The sequence below is a fragment of the Cervus canadensis genome, chromosome X (assembly GCF_019320065.1).
Source record: "Cervus canadensis isolate Bull #8, Minnesota chromosome X, ASM1932006v1, whole genome shotgun sequence".
NCBI classification, from domain to species: domain Eukaryota; kingdom Metazoa; phylum Chordata; class Mammalia; order Artiodactyla; family Cervidae; genus Cervus; species Cervus canadensis.
Window position 1 is genome coordinate 142,323,738 of NC_057419.1, and position 18,915 is coordinate 142,342,652.

General features: G+C 58.0%; 1 protein-coding gene across 7 annotated transcripts in view; it reads left to right on the forward strand.

The window, feature by feature from the left end:
• Nucleotides 1–1,527: 1,527 nt before the first annotated feature.
• Nucleotides 1,528–18,915, forward strand: part of ATP2B3 (ATPase plasma membrane Ca2+ transporting 3) — a 61,394-nt gene continuing 44,006 nt past the window's right edge. For all 7 annotated transcript variants that reach the window (XR_006267340.1, XM_043457563.1, XM_043457564.1 and 4 more), the window contains exon 1: nt 1,528–1,761. The gene's annotated coding sequence lies outside the window, so the exon portion shown is untranslated. The remainder of the gene's footprint in view (nt 1,762–18,915) is intronic.

Below are 18,915 nucleotides of genomic sequence, written 5' to 3' on the forward strand. Positions count from 1 at the left end.
TCAGCATGCGGGAGCATGTGTGTCACTGTCTGTGAGTGCGTCAGCATATGTGAGTGGCAGCGTGTGTGAGCGTGCGTGTGTCACCATGTATGTGTCAGCACGTGTGACAATGTCATCATGTACGAGTGTGTCTGCATGCAAGAGGATGTATGTCAGCATGTGTAAGTCAGAGTGGGTGTGTGTGTGTGTGGGTGTGCACGTGTGAACCTACGTGGAATGTCTGAAATGTACCAGATCTCAAGGGCTTCTTGCAGAAGGGACAGACTGTGACAAGGTGAGACTGTCCCCTGACCTGGGGAAGACCTCCTGCAGTGCCTTTGTGGCTTTTAGGTCCTGCCACCCTGGCACCTCTTCTCCGAGCTCCCAGTACCATCTTACATCTCCTGCGGCCTTTACCCCAAGTGCCATGCCTTGAGTTCAAGCTCTGCCCACCAGCTCCCTGTGTCAGGGTCCCAGCCACACCCCTGGTGCCCAGCCTGGGCCTGGCACACAGGATACCCTGGGACCCTGTTTGTCTGAGGCAAGAAAGATTTAGCGGCTGTGTCTGGGCCTTGTCTCCCTGCCTGCTCGGGGGTGGTGATGCCTACTGGGGCCTGGCACTTGTCTTCCACACACTCAGCCCCCATCCCATGCCACCCCCACCCCGTGGCACTCTGCTCACTGCTCACAGATGGTGGCAAAGGCCCAATCGGGGTGTGGAGGCACTGACTGCCCCTGGGGTTGGGCAGCTTGGAGCTTTAAGGACCAGGAGCAGGGCTGGCCAGCTCCCACCTGGCCACTGGGTGGCCATGGGCACATGCTTGAGTCTGTCTGCAGATGTCCCTATGTGCATTTGGCCATACGGTGGTGATGGGGATTAGGGGGGTCTTCTCCACACTAGAGTTTGGTCTGTGTGTCTGTTTCCACGTGTCCGTAAGGTGTGCTCTTCTGTGTCTGCCTCTGGGTGTTCACCTGTGTGCAGGATCGCCCTGGGTCCTGTATGATGGTGTTTGTGTGATAACCTTTGGGGTCATTGACTTTGAGACCCTGTCCCAAGCTCTGGCCACCCTCCCGGAAAACTGTTTAGATTTCCTGAGAATTACCAACACCTCTGAAGCCGCGGGGTGGGAGTCGGGGGCCGGAGAAGAGCAAAGACCCCCACATTACAAATCAACAACTCAGCTTCACGCCCCATTCGACTGTCAAGGAGACAGACTCCGGGCGGTGCCCTGGAGAGGGAGAGGCAGCCTGCCGCTCTCGACGCCCTTTCTCTGAGCTCCCGGGTGCCAGGGTCCCCCAGTACCAGCCTGCGCCCACCCCCATCCTCGGCCGCCGCCCTCTGGGGGTCACTGCCAAACCGAGAAGGGCAGGCACCCCCGCGCGTCCTGGGCGCACAATGGGCGCGGGGCCCCGGAGTCCCATGGCTCGCGCCCCGCGGCCCCCGAGCCGCGCGCCGCCCCCCGCGCCGGCTCCCTCCTCCCTCCGTTCTCCTCCCCCCTCCCGCTCCCTCCCTCCTCCCTCCCTCCGCGCTTAGAGCTGCGGCTGGAGCCGAGCGCGCCGCGTCGCCTGCCGCTGCCGCTGCCGGTGCAGAGCGTGGGGAGCACTCGGCCGCAGCCTTCGGCAGCCGCGGAGGGTCGTGCCCGCGCCGCCGGCCAGGCCGCCCCGTGCCCGGGCCTTGCGGTCCCCGGAGCCGATCGTGGCCCGCCGGGCCGCCCGCCCGCAGAGACTAGAGACAGCGCCCGCCTGAACCGAGGCCGCGGGAGCGGCCGTGCCCATGACCGGGTAAGTGGTGCCTTAGACGCGCGGCCGCCACCGGGGTGGGCGCGGGCGCAGGCGGAGCGGGCGGCCCGGCAGGTGGCCCGACCTGCAGGTGGGGGGACCCAGATCCCCGCCCCGAGCCACCTGTGCCCTGCGTCTGGCCTGCGTGTCCTTGCGGCACCGCGGCCGAGCGTCACCCCTGGGGGCCCTGGGCGGCCGAGAGGGCGGGCAGCGCCCCGCAACCTGCGCCCGGCGCCCCGCATCCTGCGCGCACGCGCATCTGCGTCTGGGGAGAAAGACCGCCGGGGGGCTGCGGGCGGGTCCAGGAAAGTGGGGGGCGCACAGCCCGAGACGGGGCGCCGGGCCTCGGCTGGAGCTGTGGCGTGCACACGCACCTTCTCGGAGCCTCTAGGCACCCCCTCCCCCACCCCCACCCCCCGCACCCCGCGCCCTCACACTATATCATCCTTCCCGGACCCACAGTCTGAGAAACCCTCACACGCTCCCACACTGTCCCCCCACCCCCGCACATCCACACAGCTGCTGGGCCGACCCTGCCGCCGGCCCGGGCAATGCCAAAGGGCAAGCAGCCCCGGCCACACTTGGCTAACTCTTCCATCACTCAGTGCACCGCCGTCCTCCCCCCCCCCCTCACCTGGGTGACCTTGGCCAGATGGCTTCTCCCTCCAGGGTCCTGCCGCATTCTCTGGGGTTTCGGATTCTGGCATTTGGAGCACTGGTGTGGCACATCCCCCTGAGGCTGGGAGCCCTGGGTCTCCTCTTTGCACTCTGGCAGACCTGGTCTCCTTCCTGCCACTGGCCCCTTTAGGGCTTAGCGGCCTGGTCAACTGGGGATGGGTGGGGGCCCTGCATGGGGCTGGCAGGACCAGAGGCAGCCTTGGGGAGCCCAGGGCGGGGGTCTGGTGAGGGGCTGGGAGAGACTGTGGCGATATTCCGTGAAAGTACAGGGCAGGGCCACAGCCCCCGAATCCAGCACTTGACACTCCTCAGGTCTAGGGCGGGGGAGTGGGTCCACTTGGTGGATCAAAGCTGAGCCTGTTGGGCCCCCAACCTCAGGCGCATCGCTGCCAGCCACGGGGTCAGGTCTAGCCTGACCCTAATCATTCTGATCTCCCTTGGCTGCCCCAAGGAGTTGAGTGCCAGCCTGGGAGGCAGCCCCCTCCTTTGCCCCCCAGCTCTGTCCTCTCTCAACCCACTGGTGTCACCCCTCACTTGTCGGTGAGTGTCTTCAGGCAGGGACTGGGTAGTCATCTACACAGAGTGCTCGGGTGCCCAGCACAGGAGGTCTGACTCAGAGTGGGCATGGGTTTCTGCATGGCACGTTTTCGACCTTGACCTCACAGAATCTGCAGAATCACCCAGGGAGGGAGGCCAGGCCCGCATTCTTGTCCCCATTTTCCCGATGGGATAATTGAGACCTGAAGAGGGGAAGGGACTAGGGCTTGCATTTGCCTGGATGAGCAGGTGGCTGGTGGGGGAGCAGCTCCAGAGGTCCTGGCATGGTTCTCATAGGGTATCTAGACTCTCCAGCTGAGTCTCAACGAGCATTGCCACTGTTGCCATCACCCCCTTTCCCAGCTGGGGAAGCCAAGGCCACGTGGCTCCTGAGAGGGGAACTGGGGTGCAGACCTGGGCAGTGGGAACCCCAGGCCTGCTCTGGCCCACGGAGGGAAGGGTTGAGGGGTGCTGCCCAGGCCCCTGAGGGTCTCAGTTGAGGCTCAGCAGAGGGTCTGAGGGTGGAGCCAGTCCCTGGAGAGCAAGTCGTTCGGAGGGGGATGGGCAGCTGTGATCTGAGGGCATGGATTGTCCCTGCTGCTAGCCTCAAGGAGGAGGGCCAAGGACACAGGCAGTCTGTATCAGACCAACCTGGTCCATGCCTAGCGCCACCAGGTGGTCTGAGTGAAGGGGCAGGCATCTCTGGCACAAAAGTTGGGGGCTGGGGGAGTAACACAGGCAGATGGAACCGGGGTGGCGTGGGAGGGGGCTTTGTGCAGAGCCAGAAGGGAAACCAGTCCTCTGGGGAAAGAAGACCCAGAGGCTAAGAGCGCTGGCAGCTGGCAGGCGGGGACTTTGCAGCAGGCCCCGAGGGGACAAAGAAGGTGGCCAGAAGCACCCCGCTTTGGTGCCAGCTCTGGGCCTGCTGGTCTTTGTGACCTTGGCTAAGTCTCTTCCCGCTGCAGGCCCAGGGAGCCCGGGGGTGGGCCTTGGTGAACTCCGCTGACATTTCAAGCTTCAGAGCTGGAGCTTCAGAGACTGAATCATTTGGGAGCATGGGGAGGCCAGCCGTGACTCAGTGTGCGCTCTCCGTCCAGTCCAGAGCAGCTTCTCCTGGTGCACAAGGAGGCAGCGAAGGGTGCTGGGGTCAGCGACAGCCTCTCTGCCCCTCCTCCAGTGTGGCTTTTAGAGAGAGTCCCTCGCCTCCTTAGTGGGTGAGATCAGAGGGTCCTGGGCTCCTGGGGACTTTGAGAGCTCAACTCCAGCTGGGACTCTCCCAGCTGGGCAAAGCCAAGCCCAGCTTCCTCCTACCACCTTACAGAGTTGTCAGCATACATGTGGACTTTGCCTGCTGCACTCCCTTCGGTTTGTAAACTGAGGCTGTATGTATTTAACTGATGGCTGCTGTCTCTGTCAGAGGTCACCAGCACGTCAACTAATGTCAGCCCTGACAGTGATGATAATTTGTGCCAGACACGGTGGTCAGGGCTTCCCAGACATTCTCTCACTTCAGTGAAACAACCAAATGAAGCAGCAACTGTTGCTGTCCCCGTTTTGCAGATGAGGCCAGTGAGGCCCAGAATTAAGTTAAGCAAGTTGTCCAAGGTCACACAGCCAGGAGAAGGTGCTCGAAGCTGGATTGGAAGGCAGGCCAGTCAGACTCTCGAGTCTGGTTTGTGCGTGTCGCCACTGGTTCCGTCGCCTCTAGGAGTCTGGGTGGAACTCAGCAAAACGGAGCGTTGGATGCATGAGCCTATTCGGGTCAAGGGCGCTTCCAGTCCTGGGAAGACCCTACACCTCACACCTCACTGAGTCTGCAGAATGACCCAGTAGCTGGGCCCCCAGCTACCCCCTGAGGGAAATGGACGAACTGTGGGGTTATATGAGTCCAGAACAAGTTGGGGGGACTATCTATCCTTCAGTGTTATTCCCTGGGACCCCTCTAGGGCACCTCTACAAAAGTGGGTAGGTGTCTGCTGATGCATGGAGACCCAGGCTGTAGCAGCGAAGGCAGACGGTTCAGTCTGACCCAGGGCGTGCCGCCTGTGAGATGGGCTCAGGGGGCCAGGCTCGGTGATTACTTTACTGGGAACAGCAAGCAGACCCTTGCACTGCACAGATGCTGTCTCACCCCCATGCTTCCCCAGAAGGCCAGTTCTTTAGCTGGTACCCCGACTGCTGGCTGTTTCTCCCTGCCCTGCCCTGGTTAAGCTGCAAGAAGACAGGCCAAGCAGTGCCTGGTTGCAAAGCCCTCCCCTGCCTGTGCACCTTCTGTTGGGTGGGAGGTGCTGGAAGTGGGCCTGGGAGCGCCGCTTGGAGAGCAGGATCTGAGCCCAGACATCCCCAGGACAGAGGAAAGAGGCTCCCTGCCAGAGGAGTCGGGGCTGGGGATCATCAGACTGCCCAAGTTTGGGAAGGGGATGTGGCCAAGGTCACGTGGCTAGGAGGTAGCAGAACCAACACCCAGAACCACAGGACGAGGGGGACCAGTGCAGCTGGGGGGCAGAGCAAGAGGTTTCTACTGAGTCCCAAGTCCAGGGCAACTCAGGTCCACATCAGAGTCGTGTGAAGTGGGTACTGTGGTCAGTATCCTTGGGGATCGCCTTACATAATGTGGTCCTGAGCCTGACTTGATGTTCTGTAGGTGGCTCCTCAGTAAAGGCGAACCATTGTCTTCAGATGAGAAATGTGCTTCCTATAGCGGCCAAGGTTCAGTGTGGTAGCCACTAGCCACAAGTGCAAGTGGATGAAAACTGTAGTTGAAAATTCCAGGCCTTGGCCACACACCATGTTTCAAGTGCTCAGAAGTCACACACAGAACATTTCCATCAGTCCAGGATGTTGTGTCACCCCATGCCACTTTAGAGCCAATGCAGACTGACCCTCATGGGGACCCTGAGTCTATTCCCATACTTACCAAGGGCCAGCCCAGATGCACCCACAGAACTGGGCAAACTGGATCTGTCTCCTGCCCTGGGCTCAGGATCTCTCACTGGGCATGCTGGAGGCATCTGGGCAGCTCTGCAGATGGGGGAGGCTCTTGGGTGGGTTTTTTTTTTTAATAACACTTATGCCTTTCAGTTTAAAATAATGCTCTTAACATGCATGCTCTTACCAGAAAATTCATGCAACGCTGAGAAGTAGAAGATGTAGAAACAGCCCTCCCCATCCTATCACCAAAATGCCAGCCAGTGTTTCCCATTTCATTGGACCCATTTCTGCGCCGTTTTCTTTGCATGGTCTATTTATTTTCACATTATTGTAATTATACTGTGGGCACCATTGTGGAATCTATTTTTTACTTCACACAAGCATTTTTTTTATTAATGCAATTCCTTTCTAAATGATTTTTTTTCAAAATGGATATGGTTTAATTTTTTTAAGATTATGAAAGCAGTCAGTACTTATCGCACAAATAAAGTACTTGAAGGAATGACACATGATGGTTCACTCATTTGATAGCAATTTCTCAAGCACCCAGGATGTATCAGGATGCTCCTCAGGGCTGTAATTACAAATTTTAATGGCTGAATAATATTCTCTCAGGAGATTGTAATTCGCTTAATTATTTGGCTATTTGTGGAGATTCAGGCGGTCGGATTCATTTCACTATCCTCCGTGAGGCTCTGCTGAGCATCTCGGCAGGTGACTCCCTCTGTCCCAAGGAGAGAGTGCCCAGACGGAAGCTCGTTCTGCCAAATTCTGCTCTAAAGGGCTTTTCTGGGCGTCTGAAGGGCTGGCTCAAGGCAGCCTTGCCAGTGTCAAGTTTTATAATCAAACAACCTGGCATAAATATCTAGGTTCAAAATATCTACTTCAGTTTCTGTCTTGAATTATTCCCTAGGGTGTGCATTTTTCCATGTTTATTGATTGTCTCTCTTCTTGTTGAGTGATTTATTTCTTCCTCACCTTTATTTATGAAGGACCAAGTGTTTCTTCTTGCGGTTCTGGGTAAACTTGATCCGTGAAAGATACAGACAGTTTAGCATCCTGGTTGCAAATAGTTTTAAATCCCCTTTGTTCTTTGCCTTTTCATGTTTTCATGCAAAAGGTGAACGATTTCTGTCTCACAATTTTGTGTGTGTGATCCCTTCCATTGCTTCTAGGCTTACAGAATCCCTTACAGAAACTTGAGAACTGTCCAGAGCTATCTGGGTTGGCCCTATCTGTGTGTGTGTGTGTGGAGGAGGAAATGGCAAACCACTTCAGTATCCTTGCCTGGAGAATTCCATGGACAGAGGATCCTGGTGGGCTACAGTCCATGGGGTCGCAAAGAGTTGGACACAACTGAGTGACTAACACACACACACACACATTGTGTGTGTGTGAGTGAGCGTATGTGTAGCTGCATTTTTAAGATGTCTAATTCTTTCATCCAGGGGTCGGCAAACTTTTTCTTCGAAGAGTCAGAGAGTAAATATTTTCCACCTTGCAAATCACAATGTCTCTGTCCTGACTGTGGCTGTGTACCAATAAAACTTTATTCACAAAAACACTTCACAGCCAGATTTGGCTTTGAGACTGGAATTTGCCAAATCCAGTTTAATAAAAAAAAAAAAAAAAAAGCGTGTTGGGGAATAGTACAAGGTGAGGTTCCCAAGTGGTAAGCCATCATTCCCATTTCTTTTATTAAAACATTTGTTCCCTGGCTAATGTGTGATCTTGATGTCTGGTAGGGCCTGTCCCTGGGTCGTCTGCCCACACCCTGTATCCTTTGATACCTGACCTGCAGGTCCCATGTCAGTTATCTGAAAGCAAAACTCCTTTGCTCTTCTTGCTTGCCTCTTTGTCCCCTGACCTTTAGAGCTGCTTGTCCAGTCCCTCGAATCAAGCTCTTGTTGTCTGGGTCTCTTTAGCCTCTGGAACAAGGATGCTTCCCCGCAGACTTGGCTGGAGTCTGGCTCTCCGCAGACACTGGGTTTTCCTCACAGAGGGACACAGGGGAGGCAGGGGAGGGTGGGAGAGCATGATCAGAGGCAAAGGCCTACAGTGAGGATGGCCAGACGGCCCAGGGTCACCAGACCCTGCTGATTAAGAAGCGGGAAGACAAAGCCGGCCACCAAGCAAGGGGCCAGGAAACACAGGCGTCACTGCCGGCCACCTCCATCCTGGCCACAGGGGACCTCAGAGCCTGGGGCTCTGGTCCTCCTGGCTCCCTTTGGAGTCGCGGATCTGAACTCAGGCTGGCCCTGAACGCAGGTGGATGCCACCCAGCCACCATGGGCCCTTCTTCCCGAGGGGCCTGGGCATGTCCTCCAGCCCAAGACCATGGGGTGCTGAGCATCCTGGCACAGCTGCGTGCTGACACCCACCCTGGACCCCCCGGGGGTGAGGCTGGCGGCGGTGGGCTCCAGGCCGAGCCTCTGCGAGATGACCGTTGGGCAGCTTGTGGTGGTGGGACCAGCCCGACCGCGAACGCTCGGTGCCCTCAGTTGGGTCACCTGCTTCCCTGCCTCGTTCAGGCGTCCAGCTGCCAGGTGGGCCCAGGGGGACCTTCCCACTCCTCAGCCCTTAGCTCTGTTCCTGCTAGAAGAGCCTGGGCAGTGTCCTGTGTTAGTTTGGAGCCAGGGGCCTGGGAGGGAGGCTTGTGAGCTGGGGCCGGGAGTCCAGGCCCCTTGGTGCTGGGGTTCCAGCGGTGCTGGGGGCCCCCCCACCCTACCTGACCCCTCCCTCCTGAGCCGCTGACTAGGCCCTTCCTCCCAGGACCTGGTGGGAGGGCCCTGGGTGTGCTCCCCTTCTCTGTCATGGGGAGCACAGCAGAGCGAGGGTGCCCACAGCACCCCCATCCAACCACAGGGCTGGAGGGCAAGGACTGGCTGGGGGCTGCTGCCTGGGACCCTGGCCCTGGCAGCCCCTGGAGAGGCCCACGTGGCTGCAGCTCTGGGTAGGAAGGGAGCGGCTTGGTCAGGGCCCCCGGCATCCCTCTTCTGAGCAGGAGGTGGCACTGTCATCTGATTGCAGGGGGTGCCAGACCTGTCCCACCAATTCATCCCCCACCATACCAGCCCCTTCCTGGCTCTCGGCCTTAGTGGGCCGTGATCAGTCCAGTGGGGGGCACTCGGACCCTGTATTGTTGTGATGGGGGCCCTCCTGGCTCTGCATGACCCCCTACTCCCTCCCGAGCCCCCCCCCCCCGGGGCTGCAGGGCTTCACTGGAGAGGCTTCTGCATTTGTGTGCAGGGTCCTCCATCAGAGATAGCTTTCAGGAACCGGAGGGCATAGGGTCCATGATTCAGATGGCAGCCAGGCCCCTGCCATCTGATGCTCTGGTGACCTTCAGATCCTGCCATGGCTGCCAGCTGGGGTTGGTAAGGATGCTGGAGCAGAGCCTGGAAGTTATGCAGATGCCCCTCCCTGGGCCGCAGCTTCTGAGCTGTCCTCCAGGGTGGTACTACCGGCCACTCTCTCCTCCTCTGTCCGTGCTCTTGGCAGCAGGTCAGCCTGGAAATGTGGCCCAAGCACTCCAGCGTGCTAGCTTTTCATGTGTGGGTCACAGAAGGTCAGCTGGACTGGACTCCCACATTCAGTCTGAACGTGTCTCCTCTGCCCCACCTAGCATCCTTGCCATTCACCCATCCCAGTGGGGTGTCCACGACCAAGGTCTTTGCTACATATTTGGTGTGGCCTATGCCCAGGGTCCCTGTATGGTAATGATCCGCATCACTTCTTTCTCCTGGCCATTAAACCTACCTCCAACCTCTGGGCAAGCTGGGTCCTATGAGGGACCCAAAGAGACCTGCTTTGCCATCACTCAGAGACCCCCTAGGTGGGGCCCAACTTAGCCCACGCATCTCAGGTCCCCCATCTGCAGCCTGGCCTTATGGATTCTTCTGTTGGCCAAGGGGAAGTGGGGATTCTTCCCTGACGGTCCCCCAGCCCCTGACCTTAACTTGAAGAGTCCTTCCAAGCCCGCCTTCCCAAGGGGAGACAGAAAGCAGACCCATCCCCATGAGGACCCATAATGGGGTCCCCACAGAGGCTGTCCCTAGGAGGAAGCATGTGTCCTGACAGTCTCCTTATCTAGTCCCCCTGGGCCTGCAGCATCCCATGGCCTCCAGCTGTCTGTAATTTCCTTAATTACCTGCTTAGGACTTGGCTGCTTCCAGTGGCTTGGAGCTGGCTCCGGGGATTGGAAGCTGGCAGGGGTGGGCACTGTGGTACCATGGACAGAGCCAGGGAGATTTTTTTTTTTTTTTGTGGGGTGGGGATCAGGATTGAGGGCCCCTCATTCTATCCACGTGTTCTTGGCGATGAAAGCCTGGAGGTCAGGGCTCCGCAAGCCCCACGCATGTGTTCTCTGCCCTCTGGGGGGCCAGAGGCATGCCCCAGGGGCCAGGCCCGAGTGCTTCTGGGTCCCGCCCCTGAAGCCCACTATTCCTGAGCCCGTCAGCCAGGCCCCGCTCTGCGGAACAGGCCCAGGACCTCAGTGGCTGCCACCCGCTCACAGGGTAAAGCAGGAGGGCAGAGTGTGGCAGCCTGGCATGCGGGGGTGGGGCCGCTGGCCCGGGCTCCCTGCTGCAATGCAGCGCTCTCCTGGTACAGCGGCCGTAATTGGATAATTAGTGTCACTATGCTTCCTGCCTGTGGGCTTCTCCGCTCCTGCTCGCTCACGCTGTCGCCTTCCCTGGCAGAAAACAAATGACCGTCCCCCCACCCCCAGGGTAGAGTCATGACCCCCATAACGCTGCAAGGCCCCAGTAAGTAAAAGGGCTTCCCGCTTCCCTCGGGATGGAGGGGTACCCAGCAATGCGAGGCCACCCATGTAGGAGTGTGGACTTCCCCCCAGAAGCATCCTAGGGACTCATTTCCTCTCCAGGCCCCTTGTGGTCCACAGGAGGGATTTGGGGCCTGGGTTGGCTTGAGGATGGCCCCAGAAACAGGGGAGGATGTGAAAGGCCCCTCCAGGGGTCAGCCCCTGGCCAAGCAGAATGGGCTGGCCTCCCTGGTGGAGCCTGGTCCTGACCCATGAATTCTGGTCTACAGGTGTGGCTGCTGGGCTTGAGAAAACCCTCCAGGGAAACGGGGCTCTGGGGCCCTTCCTAGGGGGGCAGTGTGTGGTGGTGGTGAGTTCACAGCAGAGTTCACAGCAATGCCACCAGGAGGAACAAGGGCACCTTTCCCTGATTCCAAAGTGGAGACCAAGAGAGGTTGAGAGATTTGTGCTGGGCCTCACTCTAGCCCTGGCACCCCCAATCTCTGAGGTATATGGAAATAGATTTCCTGTCTGGTCACTTTGGTGAACTCTTTTAATTGGTTTAAACCATGTGTTCATCGCTTTTCTGGGACTCTCTGGGCCGTCACTTGGCAGATGAGCAATGTAGAGTTCTCCAGAATCAGACTACTTGAGTCCACATTGGCCTCTGCCCATTGCTGGCTGTGTGATCCTCTTCTGTTTTAAGAATGATTTATCGACTGCAGCAGACTTTCGTTGCAGCCTGCAGGGTCCTTGATCCTCGCCGAGACATGTAGGAGCTGCAGTTTCGGCATGTGACCTCCCAGTTCCCCAACCAGGGACAGAACCTGGGCCTCCTGCCTTGAGAGTGCAGAGTCCCAGTCACTGGAGCACCAGGGGAAGTCCCTGGCTGTGTGATCTTGAGTGAGTTCTTTAACCTCTTTGTGCCTCAGCAGCTTAGTCCTAACATGGGGATAATGACTCTTCCCGCCTTCGAGGCTTGGGGCACAGAGGGAATGTGGAATTCTGCCACGACACAGAAGGGTGCTCAGTATTGCCTATGACCTGATGGCTTGTCTGTGTCTCTCTCTCTGGTACTCTGCTGGTTCTGTCTTCTCCTTTGCCTAGAACTTCTAGGACAATATCAAATGACACAGATGAGAGGGAGCCCAGTTCGGAACCACCCCATGTTCCAGGGAACCCATGGAAATGTCACAGGTTAGCAGGTCATGGAAACTTCAGGGAGGCCTCCTGGCTCTCCGAGAACCAGGGCTGACTTTGGTCAGGGAGGGAAGGCAGGCATATTACCTGCTGGTGAGTTCCTCCCTATACACCTGAATTACCCAGGAGAGAGGTTTAAGCTCTGTAACAGAGACCCAGCTTAATGGACATAAAAGTGAAAGGGAGAGAGGATTTCTTCTGTGCGTAAAAGTCTAGGGAGGCAACTTTGGGTTACTTGGCCATCAGGGATCTGGCTTCCTTGCATGGCATTGCCATCCTTGACATATGGATTCCACATGCCAAATGGGGCAAGATAACTGCCTCTGCTCCAGTCTTCACATCAGCATTCCAGCCGGCAGGAAGGAGGAGAGGGGCAGGGGAGAACACATCCTTCTCTTTAAGGACACAACCCTGAAGTTGGCTCTGTCCCATGTGCTGAGAACCCTTAGTGCTGCCCGGGAGTAACGCAGTTCCATGTCCCTTTTGCTCGCATTGGCCAGGATCCACACTGGAGTTGGGGGAGGATAGTCGTTAGCTGGATGACTAGACTCCTAGCTAGAGATTAAAATACGACGTGGGAAGACGGGAATAGAAATCAGGGAAAGTCTAGCGAGTCTCTGCCACGAGCTCCTGGGGATTCGTGAGCAGCTCCTAAGGCTGGATTGTCTGCTCTGGCCACACCACCTTCTGGTTCCTTCGGAGGACAGGATGGGATCAGCACCTCTGAGGAAGTGCACATGCACACCAAGGAGAGAAAGGGCACCCACAGAGGCCCTGGGGGCCACACGGCTTTCCAGAAGGGGACAAGAGTGGTGGCAGTGTCTGCCAGCAAGCCTGGCCTCTCAGCTCATCTGCTTCTCTGCCATGTATTGAGGCAGCCACCCAGCTGAGGCAGGCTATGGGTGGTGCTGAAAGCCCCTGAGGCCACAGGGTTGGGGTGCAGAAAGGTCTGCTTAGGTTTCTGTGCAGGCAGGTGCTGCTCCAGGAAGTTAACATTCACGTGGGCCGAATGGTCAGCTGATCTACCTATCAAGGCAGTGGAAATTCTGTGATGACTGTATGGCCTGGGGCACCACAGGAAGCTAATCTGGATACGGAGCAAAGGGGCCACGTGGCCTCTTAGGTTTCTTAATTGTGGGAAAGCACACAGAACTTCCAATTTAGCATCTTGACCATTTTTAACTGTCCAGGTTGGCTGCATTAAGTACATTCACGTGGGTGTGCGGCCATCCCCAGAATGGTCCATCTTCCCCAATGGAAACTCTGCCCCATTAGACTCTAACTCCCCCCCCAGCTCATGCCCCCTCCTCATCCTCCTCTCAGTCTAGGGTCTGACAACTCTAGGCACCTCATACCAGTGGAGTCATACGGGAACTGTCATTGTGTCTGGCCTCTCTCACTGACCATCACACCTTGTCGGTTCAGCCGTGTTGTAGCAGGTGTCTTTTGAAGGCTGAATCACACTCCATTGTGGGGCTGGACCACGTTCTCTACATCGATGGAGTCTTGGGTGGTTTTAAATGTTTTAGTTATTGCGAATAAGGCTGCTGTGAACACAGGGCAACGAGTATCACTTCAAGTCCCTGCCTTCCCATCTGTTGGGGAGATCGCCTTCAAGTAGGATTGCTGGATCCTATGGTAATTGTATGTCTACATTTTTGAGACCCACCCAAGGGCAAGAGCTGAATCAGGGAGAGCCTGGTCCCTGCCACCTCTAGGAATCCAGACTTGTGTTTCTCCGGGTTCTAGAATCCTTCTGGAGTGGACTGTGCTCAGTGGGGACCTCCAATGTCCAGAGTCCGTGCATCTGTGGTTTGGTTGACCTCACACAGTCCTTTGAGTCTGTCCCTGGGGCAGCCTGGGTGTCCTGGTCACAGCGCGAAAGGAGCAGCCCCACGTGGGTGGAGACAGGAGCGGGTTTAGGGAGAGGATTGACCCTTTTCTGCTGTTATTGCTTTTGCCCAAAGCTCTTCCCTGGGAGAGCCACTTGGCAGGTGCACAGATTGTACCAGGAACAAGGTGGGGGGGAGGGAGGGAAGGCATGGAGGTGGGGTGGGGGAGCTGGGCTGTCCCTTTAAATCTGTTTTCTCTGTTTTAGTTCCTTCTTTTATCCCATCCTCCTCCCTCCACTAGCACAAGTGTCGGAGCTGTGAGGGCCCAGGAGCTGCAGTGATGGTGCCTCTGAAATATTAATGAGGCTGTTCTCTGCCTCAGCGCCTTCCCCCCCAGCCTCCCTCCCTCCCTCCCTGGCTGAAAGCAGGCCTGGTCCTTGGATCCCTCCTTTCCCCTGCCCCGGTGGTCACCAAGGTGCATGATGCAGAAGGGAGGGTGTAGGGCCAGCAGGAGGGCAAGGGCCTGGGTGGGAGGGGTGGCGTGGGTGAAGTCAAGGGGGAGGGGCTGCTGGGCTCCCCGGCCCACCTGCCTGGGATTACGGGGATCTCCCAGGCCGGACGAGGGGAGGACACCCGCTTCCCTGAGTCTACAAGGGCTCCCGGCCCCAAGCCCATCTACAGGTTCCAGGTGCCTGGATGTAGCGAGAGGAAGGGATTGTTATTTCAAGAAATCCCCATGGCGAGTCTGGATGCTCAGCCCCCTGGTCCCCGCGCAATTGGGTCGGCCGGGAGGGCATGCACGGGGTGGGCGTCAGGCGGCATCTGGTGCCCTGGGACTCTGCCTCGGATGGGACTTGGATGGGACTCAGATGGGACTGGGGACTCTACCGTGGGGGTTCTGCTCCCTGGCTGGGGTGTTCTCAGCCCGAGCTTACTGCCAGGAGGACCCAGGGACTTCTAGCCCAGGGCCACCGGCCATGATCTGTCCACCCCAGGGAGGTGGTGGTGCCAATTACAGGGTGGTGCCAATTACAGGGCTGCCCGGTCAGCCCTGTGGGCGCAGATGTCCTCCACCCCTCGTCTCCTCCTCGAAGGCACTGGGGAATCGGAAGGGCTATCTCTCCTGGTAGCCCAGGGTCGTCTGACCCTCCCTTTGGGGACATGGAAGGTGAGGCCTGGAGGTCTGAGCCTCAGTTTTGCCTTCTCTGAAATGGAGCGAAAGCATCTCTTCGCCCTCATGGGGTGTCTGTGAAGAGGCAGTGAGGGAAGCCTCTGGAGCCGGGGCTTGGGAAGAGAAGCACCATCTCATTCAGAAAGCTCCTAGCTGCCCAGGGCCCCGGGGGGAGGGGGTTCACAGGAGGCGAATTGGGGGACCCAGGCAGATTAAGTCAGAGGTGCTGGGACAGCTCACAAAGCCGGTCAGCGGTGGCCAGGGAGGGCCGGTGCAAGGCAGAGAAGACTCCTGGGTTTCTGGTTGGGTGGGCATGAGTCACAGGGCCCAGGGGCAAGAGGCATCGGAAAATCCAAGCATGAACTTGAGCAATCTCCGGCCGTGCCCCACGCAACCTCCCCCCACCCCCCGGGTAGCAGCCTGTTAAAAGTCACACAACCGGGGGAGGTAGGTCAGGAAGCCCCTAGCAGGTCGGCTCCTGCCACCCCACCAGTGCTGGCCAGTTTGGGCCAGGATGGAGCAAAGGCCAGAAAGTCTGAGTTCCCCCTCCATGGAGGTTTACAATTCAATTAAGCCAATTAAGGTTTGAGAGATGGAAGTGTACAGAAATGGTATGTTCCCTGCCCTTTTGGTGCCTACAAACCGTTCTAGGCAGCCAGCCCAGGCCAGAAAGTCTCTGTCAGGCCTGCAGCCCTGATAGGCCTGATCACTTCTGCTCTTGGCCATTTCAGGATGACTGCTGTCCTTTCTTTCAGGTGGAGGGAGGCCATCCCCCAGGCTTACAGGGAAACCAAAGGATATGCTGTTTGGTCTTGATCTTACTGATGACTCCTGTACCTGGTAGCCTGTGGAGTTGATGAAGAGGAACATTCTCAAGAGCATACTCTCCAACTTGGGGGGTCAACTTATCATCCCTGCATCCCACCTCCTGGGGGATGGTGGGCCAGGATGGGCCCCTGGCTTCTCTCAGACCACTCAGGCCTCCACTCACTCACTTGTCTAGGTCCCCGTCCGCAGCCACGGCCCACCACAAAGTGGGCTCCCCACCCACTCAACAACCACGTGTCTCAAAGGGATGATGACCCAAGCACAGGACAGACCCACTCTCGGGTTGGCACCCTGGCAAACAGTGAAATAAGGATTTGGCTGTTGGGATTCTAGACTCAGCAGCAGTCAGTTTGGGCAGAACTGTGTGGAGAACCGTCCATGTGAATTGCCACTCAGGTTCATCAGAGGCCTTCAGGGGAGTGGGGGACAGGACGGTGTGCTGACCGGGCTATGGGATGGAGCTGACCAACCAGCACAGGACAGGAGCTGAGGGGGCCTTTGAAGAAATGTGCAAAAGGGAGGGCTAGGAGGACTGATGCTGGGGCATGCTTTCTGGGCAGTGCAGCTTGGAGGCACAGACTGACAACTTCTGAACGAGGCCACGTAGTGACCAGTCACCCAGCTGGAGTGAGACCTGTGGGGTAGTAGATGGGGAGACCTCTGGGGCCTGCCTGGCAGGCGCTGAGGGCCAGGGATTGTTCCACAGCTGCAGGTAGGAGGCCAAGCTGCAGCATGGAGCAATGGCAAATCCAGCCAAGGGACCGTGGCGAGGGGCTAGGAGAGCTCTGTGCCCTCGAAGAAGGCCAGGCCTCAAATCTCTGCCTGGTCCCCTTACCAGGAGTCACTTTGGAGCCAGTAAGGCCACAGCAATGACAGTAAGGAGCAGCTCAGAGCCCCAGTGTGGCTGGGTCTGGGCAACTGCTGTTGCTTAATGGAGGAGGATAAAGGCACCCTTGGGTGAACCCTGGTTGTCAGGGCCAGGAGGGAGGGTGCTGTGCCCTAGAAGGGTGCAACCTTCACCTGGATGAGCCCACCTGACTCATGTGGGCAGGCCTGGGTGCCTTAAGTCTTGTCTGAGTGAGTGTAGAGGCCAAAATGATAAAAGGAACAGATTGTTCACCTAGCTTCCCTTTTAGAACAAAGCACTGGGGAGGTGGCTCGGTGGGGGGGCCGCGAAGTCACCTAGCTTGTCCTTGGGACCCCGGGGTCGAACTCACAAGATCTTGGAATGCAGGCCAGTGGCCTAACTGCCAAGGACATCACAGCCTGGGGTGAGTGCCGGCCAGAGCTGGGAACTCTGCTCAGGGACAAGTGACTCACATATTTGCTGGATGCCCCCCAGCTTCCCGAACTCATAGGACCCCCAGATCAAGCTGCCTGTCTGAGCTCCGGGATCAGACTCCTGAGGGCATTGGTGCCCTGTCCGTGGGCCCAGGGCTGATCAAAGCCGAAGTTGGGGCCTCCGCGGATGGACGAGACTCCCCTCTCCCCTCCAGCAACCAATAGGCAAGGGGCTGGGGCAACTGAGCCCAACTTGGCCAGTTTCATCCAGGGTGCTCCCTACTGGGAGTGCCGAAGCACGGACACAGAGCTCAAGGTAGAGAAAGCAGGGCAAACAGGTATCCCAGCACGGGCAGCACCTAAGTGAAGGTGGAGAAGGAAGCTGGGGAGGGGGGGGTGACAGTTCGGGGCATCTGCAGAGGACTCAGGAGTGTTACTGACAGTCAGAAGTTGCCATCTCAGCCTCAGTGCTTCCAGAAAGAGCCTGCAGTCAGAAGCAGGAGACCCAGGTATCCCTGTGTCTCTGCCCCTTCACCTGCCCAAGTGACAAATGGGAGGGGGATTCCTGCCGTGCCTGCCTGGGTGGGTAGCGCCTTCACAGAGCATCCCGGAAGAAGCCCACCTGGCCCCAGACTAATGCCTGGAAGTCTCACTTCCTTCAAGTCCCCTGAGCTCCAGGCGCACCCTGGGGTCCCCACTCCCCCCTCTCCTGCAGCCCCAGCCCTCATCTCCTGCCTCCCTCCCCTATCATCCATCATCAGCCAGCAGCCCTCTGCTTGGTGGTGGCCTCTGCCACTCTTGGTCCCATGGGGTCAGCAGCCTGCTTTCCTGTCCGGGACCCTGTCCCATTACCTGCCTCCTTCCTGGTCTCAGAACACTCTTCCCTCCAAAAAGAATGGCTCACTCCTCCATCCCGGCCCCCAGCTGAAACTGTGCCCCCCCCCAACACTCCAAAGCTGTTATGGCCACGTGTCTCAGCAGCGGGACCCGCTAGGTACCCACCTCCTGGCCAGAGAGTGCAAGGACCTGTTCAGTCCTGCCCACCCCTCCATAGCCAGCAGGGATGGCCAGCATGGGCACAGAGTAGGTGCTCAGGAAAGCTCGGTCAGATGGCGAACAAGAGGGACAGGCAGTGGGGAGATGCGTGGGAGCCAGAGAGGACCATGCATTCGCGAGTCTGCCATCTTGTTCCCACGTCTTCCGGCAGGGAAGGCTGCTTCGTGCAGAAACTGTCTAGAGAGTTAACACTTAGGTGCCCAAACTTTGACAACCTGGCTCACTTTAGATGGCCATTGGCTGAGATGCCTCTCAGGCTGCACCTCTGTGGCAGGGACTGCCTCAGTGTCCAGAGGAACCGAGAGCCCCTCTGTGTTCTGAGCCCCCTTGGGCCGGTGGGCAATGAAGGAAATGAACCTTGTTTCCCAGAGACTTGGTCTCAGCCCCTGAGGACTGGGGCACGTCCCTGCTCCTGGCATTGGCCGGCCTCTGAGAGCAGCCACAGCTCTCCTGAGATCAGAGGCTGCACGCCTCCGGGCCATTGTGTTTCCATGGGCAGTTCTAGATCAGAAACCTGGGTGGGTAGCCAAGAGCTGCTTCCAAGAGGATCCTTGTGAGCCGGGAGCTTCCCCAAAGGTGAGGGATCCAGCCCAACTGAGCCACGTTGCCAGGAGGCGTCTGCACTGGTGTGAAGGCCAAGGCCACATGCACTGAGACTTGTTCAGTTCCAGGAGCTTAATGCGTGGCCTTGGTGATGCTGCCACTCCGTGCAGGCTGCCATCCGGGATGAGAGGAGGGGAGAGACTAGCTGGAGAAGCTCGGGACCCAGGACCCAGCAGCCCAGAGGCCCCCGTGGTCTGTGCCACCAGACCCAGTGAGGGCTGTGGACAGGGCAGCCAGGGGTACCAGAGTTCCTCAGGCAAGTTTCAGGATGCTCCATG